Below are 10153 nucleotides of genomic sequence, written 5' to 3' on the forward strand. Positions count from 1 at the left end.
ATTTCCACGACAAGTTTCATTTCAAAACGCTATATATCCACTTTCAGAAATGTTGGAAAATTAGCGTTTATAGTTCAAATAAATTATGAAAGGTGTGTTTTATCACTGTCTAATTATGGGGTTGGTCAATGACAGACATGTGTTTAAAATCTATCACTTGATTGGTTTCAATTCAGAGAGACAAATATTCATGTTATTTTTGTTTTTAAAATCAAGATATCTGCCTCAGTCTCAGAGAAATCAGTAGTACTGCCAGGTTTTACACAGTAATAATATATATCTGCCTCACTCTCAGAGAAATCAGTAGTACTGCCAGGTTTTACACAGTAATAATATATATCTGCCTCACTCTCAGAGAAATCAGTAGTACTGCCAGGTTTAACACAGTAATAATATATATCTGCCTCAGTCTCAGAGAAATCAGTAGTACTGCCAGGTTTTACACAGTAATAATATATATCTGCCTCACTCTCAGAGAAATCAGTAGTACTGCCAGGTTTTACACAGTAATAATATATATCTGCCTCACTCTCAGAGAAATCAGTAGTACTGCCAGGTTTAACACAGTAATAATATATATCTGACTCAGTCTCAGAGAAATCAGTAGTACTGCCAGGTTTTACACAGTAATAATATATATCTGCCTAACTCTCAGAGAAATAAATAGCACTGCCAGGTTTAACGCAGTCAAATGTAAATAAATAACTAATAACTATCTAAAATGTTTACAGTAATAACATCTATGTTTACAGTAATAACATCTCTAACGTTTTCAGTAATAACATCTATAATGTTTACAGTAAAAACATCTAAAATGTTTACAGTAATAACATCTATAATGTTTACAGTAATAACATCTATAATGTTTACAGTAATGACATCATAACGATTACAGTAATAACATCTATAGTGTTTACAGTAATAACATCTATAGTGTTTACAGTAATAACATCTATAATGTTTACAGTAATAACATCTATAATGATTACAGTAATAGCATCTATAATGTTTACAGTAATAACATCTATAATGTTTACAGTAATGACATCTATAATGTTTACAGTAATGACATCTATTATGTTTACAGTAATGACATCTATAATGATTACAGTAATAACATCTATGTTTACAGTAATGACATCTATAATGTTTACAGTAATGACATCTATAATGTTTACAGTAATGACATCTATTATGTTTACAGTAATAACATCTATAGTGTTTACAGTAATGACATCTATAGTGTTTACAGTAATAACATCTATAGTGTTTACAGTAATGACATCTATAATGTTTACAGTAATGACATCTATAGTGTTTACAGTAATAACATCTATAATGTTTACAGTAATGACATCTATTATGTTTACAGTAATAACATCTATAATGTTTACAGTAATGACTATTACCCATCATGAGCTATTTTAATCCCGCCCCTCTGCTCCTCTCAGCCCAGTCCACCTGTCTCTGTAGAACATCCTCTTGATTTCCACCTGACATATATTTTTCAACTGTGTTGTGAGTCGTACATGGATTTGAACCTTTCTAGTCTCATAGTATCCACAGACTGTCAGTTAAAGATACAGATTTTCATTTCATAAGAGTATTATTTTACTGTTGATTGACTGACTATGTCTTTCCAAATCCCCCAGCACTGCTATTTCTATGTAACGGTTTTCTTTAGGTGAAGGAGAGTCAGACCAAAATGCAGCGTGGTTGTTATTCATGATTTTTAATGAAGAAAAAACAAACTATACATGAATAAACTAAACAAAACAAGAAAAGTGAAAAACCTAAACAGTCCTATCTGGTACAAAGGAACAATCACCCACAAAACACACAGTGAAACCCAAGCTACCTAAATATGGTTCCCAATCAGAGACAATGACTAACACCTGCCTCTGATTGAGAACCATATCAGGCCAGACATAGAAATAGACAAACCAGACACACAACATAGAATGCCCACCCAGCTCACGTCCTGACCAACACTAAAACAAGGAAAACACATACGAACGATGGTCAGAACGTGACATTCTAAAGATAATTTTAAACTAATATTGTGACTTTTCAACTATTTCCCTGTAAATTCTATTCTTAGCTAAAAATGTTACAGACACATGAAGGTACCTATAAGCAATCATTTCTGATGAATATATTTTTTTAAATGTGAATTTTGGGGGGATTTAATGATTTAGAAATAAAGTTCTTTATTGACAATGTCATCTCACCTCTTGGCTTTGGTGTCATGTCCCCTAGAGAGTCTCATTTTAGAGGCAGGGCCCCCCTCCTCTCTCTTCCCAGAGAGACTCATTTTAGAGAACTGTCGTCTAAACAGAGATCCAACATGTTGGTTGTGGTTGACACAGTGAAAACTAATTATGGAATGTCAATTGTTCTATTGTATTCTTTATCTCTTAGAAATAAAACATTTACTGACAGACACATCCAAACAGTCAGGTGATTTAATGCATCACATGAACATGTAGTGGTGACTGATATGTTTCTCCTCTTCTCCATGTAGAGAAACTATTGATAATAACAATACAATAATAATAATAATAATAAATTCTCACTTTGTCTTTTAATCATTTCACTCATTCTAGTGTGCTGCTTTGTTCAACAGTTATTAATTTAATTCATAATAGCAATGTTAAGAAAAGTATTTGTGGTTTCATACCAAATTACACAGGAAGCAGGAGATCTTGTAATTTTAAAAACAACAAATGTTCTGATATTCTGTCAGATGATTTAGAACTATGACACATTAACATTTTTACAAATGGTAAAATAACCAGATATACCAATCCTATAATACGATATACGAACAATATGTTTTTAAATTTGACTTGCCTACGCCCAGTTAGCGCCATTTAGTATGATTGAACTGTCACGTAGCTGTCCCAGGTGAAATGGACTGTTAGATCTGAGTATTTTACTGTCATTCTCTATACTAAGACAATATCATACATTTAATGTCTCTACACACTTTACAATAATCTCTGGAAAGATTCTTACCTTGTAGCCTGAATTCACAACCAGAACTCAAGTCATTGAGATATTATCCGTTGTGCTGAGAGAGCACCTTCCTGATAACAAGTGGCTCTGTATCTATGTTCTATGTACAGTTGATCTTTGGATGCAATAATATCTGGTCAAAGTCTAGTGACTCAACACCATAATATAGAATAAACATAACAACAGTTTCACCTTTGGCCAGTAGAGGCCATGGCATATTATAACATGTAGAATCATTATGATGGATCCAGGTCCATCTCCAACTTTGAAGTATACAGTGGGGTCCCAAATTATTGACACTCTTGACACCCTCAAACCAACTCTTAGTTTCCTGATTCAGATCTGTTCAAACCAACTCTTAGTGTCCTGATTCAGATCTGTTCAAACCAACTCTTAGTGTCCTGATTCAGATCTGTTTAAACCAACTCTTAGTTTCCTGATTCAGATCTGTTCAAACCAACTCTTAGTGTCCTGATTCAGATCTGTTCAAACCAACTATTAGTGTCCTGATTCAGATCTGTTCAAACCAACTCTTAGTTTCCTGATTCAGATCTGTTCAAACCAACTCTTAGTTTCCTGATTCAGATCTGTTTAAATCAACTATTAGTGTCCTGATTCAGATCTGTTTAAACCAACTCTTAGTGTCCTGATTCAGATCTGTTTAAACCAACTCTTAGTTTCCTGATTCAGATCTGTTCAAACCAACTCTTAGTTTCCTGATTCAGATCTGTTTAAATCAACTATTAGTGTCCTGATTCAGATCTGTTCAAACCAACTCTTAGTGTCCTGATTCAGATCTGTTCAAACCAACTCTTAGTTTCCTGATTCAGATCTGTTCAAACCAACTCTTAGTGTCCTGATTCAGATCTGTTTAAACCAACTCTTAGTTTCCTGATTCAGATCTGTTTAAACCAACTCTTAGTTTCCTGATTCAGATCTATTTAAACCAACTCTTAGTGTCCTGATTCAGATCTGTTCAAACCAACTCTTAGTTTTATTTAACTCTTTATTTAACTAGGCAAGTCAGTTAAGAACACATTATTATTTACAATAACAGCCTACCAAAAGGCAAAAGGCCTCGTGGGGGATAGTGTCTGGGATTAAAAATATAAATAAATAAAAAATGTATAGGACAAATCACACAACACGACAAGAGAGACAACACAACACTACATGAAGAGAGAACTAAGACAACAACATAGCATGGCAGCACCACATGACAACACAGCATGGTAGCAACACAACATGACAACAACATGGTAGCAACACAACATGACAACAACATGGTAGCAACAAAACAGGGTACAAACATTATTGGGCACAGACAACAGCACAAAGGGCAAGCAGGTAGAGACAACAATGCATCACACAAAGCAGCCACAACTGTCATTAAGAGTGTCCATGATTGAGTCTTTGAATGAAGAGATTGAGATAAAACTGTCCAGTTTGAGTGTTTGTTGCAGCTCGTTCCAGTCGCTAGCTGCAGCGAACTGAAAAGCCGAGCGACCCAGGGATGTGTGTGCTTTGGGGACCTTTAACAGAATGTGACTGGCAGAACGGGTGTTGTATGTGGAGTATGAGGTCTGCAGTAGATATCTCAGATAGGGGGGAGTGAGGCCTAAGAGGGTTTTATAAATAAGCATCAACCAGTGGGTCTTGTGACGGGTATACAGAGATGACCAGTTTACAGAGGAGTATAGAGTGCAGTGATGTGTCCTATAAGGAGCATTGGTGGCAAATCTGATGGCAGAATGGTAAAGAACATATAGTCGCTCGAGAGCACCATTACCTGCCGATCTATAAATTATTTCTCCGTAATCTATAATGGGTAGGATGGTCATCTGAATCAGGGTTAGTTTGGCAGCTGGGGTGAAAGAGGAGCGATTACGAGAGAGGAAACCAAGTCTAGATTTAACTTTAGCCTGCAGCTTTGATATGTGCTGAGAGGACAGTTTACTGTCTAGCCATACTCCCAAGTACTTGTATGAGGTGACTACCTCAAGCTCTAAACCCTCAGATGTAGTAATTACACCTGTGGGGAGAGGGGCATTCTTCTTACCAAACCACATTACCTTTGTTTTGGAGGTGTTCAGAACAGGGTTAAGGGCAGAGAAAGCTTGTTGGACAATTGACTGGGGCACAGTGCTGTGTTCTGCTGGAGGTGGTGGTGTGAGGCCTTAACCTCAGCCTCCCTCCCTCTCTCATTCCCTCTTCCTGGTGGTGGTGTGAGACCTTAACCTCAGCCTCCCTCCCTCTCTCATTCCCTCTTCCTCAGTAAGATGTAGATGAGACCACTGACCAGACACAGAGGGAAGGACACCCAGGCCAGGATGTAGGCAAAGCCAAACGCAGCATCCTCCTCCCCATCCGGACGCATTACCGTGTAGATTATAGCTCCACACATCACAAACAGACCTGGAGAGAGAGGAGGTGGAAAAGGAAGGGAGATGGGAGAGGAGAGGAGAAGGGAAAGAGAGAGAGAGAGGGAAAGGGAGAGTGGGGGAGAAGGGAAAAACGCATGGTTCGTTTTAGACAGCTGTTGAGGATCATTCATTTTTTCCAAGTTGACACACCTAATATTTTGTGACAGACTTGGTTATGTTCTGTATATTGGGACAGGGCTGAATCTTCTAGCTTCCACTAGTTAAGATCCTGAGCCAGAGAACCACGGCCATATGCAGATTCTTTATTTTTATCCAGCCAACTCTGCCCACAGGATCAAATTGAGTTAGCTAGCTAAGACACGGTATCTAGCATGAGATTTGGTTGGGTTCCAGAGATTATGACACACCTAACATAGAGACATTAAACCAAACCTTGTATTAAGGGACCTGACATAGAGATATTAAACCAAACCTTGTATTAAGGGACCTGACATAGAGACATTAAACCAAACCTTGTATTAAGGGACCTGACATAGAGACATTAAACCAAACCTTGTGTTAAGGGACCTGACATAGAGACATTAAACCAAACCTTGTATTAAGGGACCTGACATAGAGACATTAAACCAAACCTTGTGTTAAGGGATCTGACATAGAGACATTAAACCAAACCTTGTATTAAGGTACCTGACATAGAGACATTAAACCAAACCTTGTATTAAGGTACCTGACATAGAGACATTAAACCAAACCTTGTATTAAGGGACCTGACATAGATACATTAAACCAAACCTTGTGTTAAGGGACCTGACATAGAGACATTAAACCAAACCTTGTATTAAGGTACCTGACATAGAGACATTAAACCAACCCTTGTGTTAAGGGATCTGACATAGAGACATTAAACCAAACCTTGTATTAAGGTACCTGACATAGAGACATTAAACCAAACCTTGTATTAAGGGACCTGACATAGAGACATTAAACCAAACCTTGTATTAAGGGACCTGACATAGAGACATTAAACCAAACCTTGTATTAAGGGACCTGACATAGAGATATTAAACCAAACCTTGTATTAAGGGACCTGACATAGAGATATTAAACCAAACCTTGTGTTAAGGGACCTGACATAGAGACATTAAACCAAACCTTGTATTAAGGGACCTGACATAGAGACATTAAACCAAACCTTGTATTAAGGGACCTGACATAGAGACATTAAACCAAACCTTGTATTAAGGGACCTGACATAGAGACATTAAACCAAACCTTGTATTAAGGGACCTGACATAGAGACATTAAACCAAACCTTGTATTAAGGTACCTGACATAGAGACATTAAACCAAACCTTGTATTAAGGGACCTGACATAGATACATTAAACCAAACCTTGTGTTAAGGGACCTGACATAGAGACATTAAACCAAACCTTGTATTAAGGGACCTGACATAGAGACATTAAACCAAACCTTGTATTAAGGTACCTGACATAGAGACATTAAACCAACCCTTGTATTAAGGGACCTGACATAGAGACATTAAACCAAACCTTGTGTTAAGGGACCTGACATAGAGACATTAAACCAACCCTTGTATTAAGGGACCTGACATAGAGACATTAAACCAAACCTTGTGTTAAGGGACCTGACATAGAGACATTAAACCAAACCTTGTGTTAAGGGACCTGACATAGAGACATTAAACCAAACCTTGTGTTAAGGGACCTGACATAGAGACATTAAACCAAACCTTGTATTAAGGGACCTGACATAGAGACATTAAACCAAACCTTGTATTAAGGGACCTGACATTGAGGCAGTAAACCAACCGTTGTATCCGGCCCTGTTGTGACCATTCTGAGAAATCATATGAAACTTCTTTGAATCACACCTTCATAATGCAGAATATATTACTTGTTTGCTGATAAGTACAACTTTAACTTCTCTAGAGCCTGTAAAGTATAAACTTTTTTCTCTCACTATTGTGACTGGTGGGATTAAATGTGTTAAGGCTGCTATAATATCATTGAGTTACACGGCTACTTTAGCTACAGCTTTTAAACGTTATAAAACAGCATTCAACATGAGGTAGACAGCTCTTACTTTTCTCCAGTGTGTCAGCAAGCTCCTTCTGGTTCATTTTCCTCAGGACGTGCAGTGTGATCTTCAGAGCCCCCTCTCTGGCACTGCTCTCCTGCTTCTCATCTTCAGCATCCACCACTTCCTGCTTCTGACTCTCAAAGCCTTGTGGGAGTTCTGATCTCAGAATCATCTTGAACATCTTCAGCTCGTTGTTCATGTCATAATATTCTCTTCAAGCAACTGAAATAATGTCAATAAGTGTATGAATGATTGACATATCAACTTTACTTGAGGTAAACAAGTGTCTAAACTCAAAGATACTAAAGGCTACTTCAATAAACAGATAAATACAGGTGTATATATCTATTGTTTAAATGTTTATGTAACCTTTATTTAACTAGGCATGTCAGATAAAGAACAAATTCTTATTTACAATGTCAGGACTCCCAATCTGCCCTATTGGACTCCCAATCCGCCCTATGGGACTCCCAATCCGCCCTATTGGACTCCCAATCCGCCCTATTGGACTCCCAATCCGTCCTATGGGACTCCCAATCCGCCCTATTGGACTCCCAATCCGCCCTATGGGACTCCCAATCCGCCCTATTGGACTCCAAATCACGGTCGGATGTCAAGCAGCCTGGATATGGTTCCTTACATGTTTCCATAGATGAAAGGAGAATTTCTGTCGCAGTTCAAATGTATTTATTACTCACAATTTAATGGTCCATTGTTTGTCACACAGATTCCAGGTTGGTGAAAGAAAGCATTGTGATCCAGATGAGGTTAAACAGGTTCCATGTGATATGAATGGCAAAAAGGTCAAATCCCAGTGTACAAAATGATAAGTAGCAACAGGATAATTAAATCCCAAAAGAAACGGTAGCACCCTGTATCTCTACTAGGTGTCTTCCATCAGGTCAATCACCTGTCCTAATGAGTTACTGACGCCATCTTTACCCATAACCCTCCATTCTCTAGACTTACAGGTGAACCATAGGAGTCTTCCATCAGGTCAAACACCTGTCCTAATGAGTTACTGACGCCATCTTTACCCATAACCCTCCATTCTCTAGACTTACAGGTGAACCATAGGAGTCTTCCTTCAGGTCAATCAGGGCCTTCAGAACATTCAATTAGATTTTAAAATAGAAAGGTTGAACTGACCTGAAACAAGATAAGTGTTTGTGTTTTTCCCCTTTTGTGTAAAATGTTAAATCCCTACTGTAACTATGGCAACTAGGACCAGGCATAATTAATTACTGTGTTGTTGTGTCTACAGCTGAACAACATGATGGAGGACCAGACATACTGAATTACTGTGTTGTTGTGTCTCTACAGCTGAACAACATGATGGAGGACCAGACATACTGAATTACTGTGTTGTTGTGTCTCTACAGCTGAACAACATGATGGAGGACCAGACATACTGAATTACTGTGTTGTCTCTACAGCTGAACAACATGATGGAGCACCAGACATACTGAATTACTGTGTTGTGTCTCTACAGCTGAACAACATGATGGAGGACCAGACATACTGAATTACTGTGTTGTTGTGTCTCTACAGCTGAACAACATGATGGAGGACCAGACATACTGAATTACTGTGTTGTGTCTCTACAGCTGAACAACTCTTTCCATGATGGTCTTGTCATTGAACCATCCCAGAAGACCAAGGTGAGAATACAGCACTTAGAACATCATGTTGCCCAATACAATAGCCATGATAATAGCCTGGAAACCCTACAATATAACCCCACTAAATAGAATTATAAGAAACGTGGTATTGTCCATCCAGGTGTTATGTGGAGTGGCTGAGTGACTTGTTCTCTCTGCCCCTCAACAATGAGTCATAGCTGTTCTCCAACTGTAGTGGTGGAGCGCTACACAGTCTGTATCCTGAATCCTGAACAGATCAGTCAAGACAATAAGAGGTAGCTGAGTAGGTCAAAGGTTAATCTCGGTTAACGCGGAACTAAAATCTTCAGTAATTTGGTAAATTATGTTTCCGTGTTGTAATTTGTCCACGAGAGATTAGCCAAAGGTAGGATACACAACACACACCCAGAGTCCAAAGATCAACTGTACCTAGAACATAGATACAGACATCAGGAAGTTGCTCTCTAAGCAGAACGGGAAATATCTCAATGATTTAACATGTTCTGGTGGTGAATTCAGGCTAAGAGGTGAGATTATTGTGAAGTGTGTAGAGACATTAAATGTGTAGTGTAATTATAGTATAGTGAATGGAAGTCAAACACTCCTAACAGTCTATTTCTCCTGGGACAGACGCTAACTGGGATTAGGCAAATCAAATTCAAAAACATATATTATAGTTCTACATTTCACATTTCGTATAAAAGATGTAGTTGTATCATATTTGTTCCACTATAGTATAACAATCCTTGGTATATGAGCCACGTTACAATTCCCACCAAGTGGGTTAACCCTATTGGTGCCAATGGCATGATGTGTAGGGTGTTTGCTTTTCATGCCAGCGACCCGGATATACTTCCCTGCCCCGCCGTTCGCTACATGGATGTCAGAAGGGTGCTAACTTCCCACCATCTGCGTTAACCCTATTGCGATGTGTAGGGTGTTTGCCTTTCTCGCAAGCGACCCGGGTTCACTTCCCTGCCCTGCTATTTGCTACAACATTAATAGC

General features: G+C 38.4%; 1 protein-coding gene across 1 annotated transcript in view; it reads right to left on the reverse strand.

Moving 5' to 3' along the window:
- LOC139421585 (NACHT, LRR and PYD domains-containing protein 12-like) overlaps positions 1 to 10153 on the reverse strand; it is a 219466-nt gene that overhangs the window by 119089 nt on the left and 90224 nt on the right. The gene's annotated exons all lie outside the window — the stretch shown is intronic.

Source organism: Oncorhynchus clarkii, chromosome 12 (assembly GCF_045791955.1).
Source record: "Oncorhynchus clarkii lewisi isolate Uvic-CL-2024 chromosome 12, UVic_Ocla_1.0, whole genome shotgun sequence".
Taxonomy (NCBI): domain Eukaryota; kingdom Metazoa; phylum Chordata; class Actinopteri; order Salmoniformes; family Salmonidae; genus Oncorhynchus; species Oncorhynchus clarkii.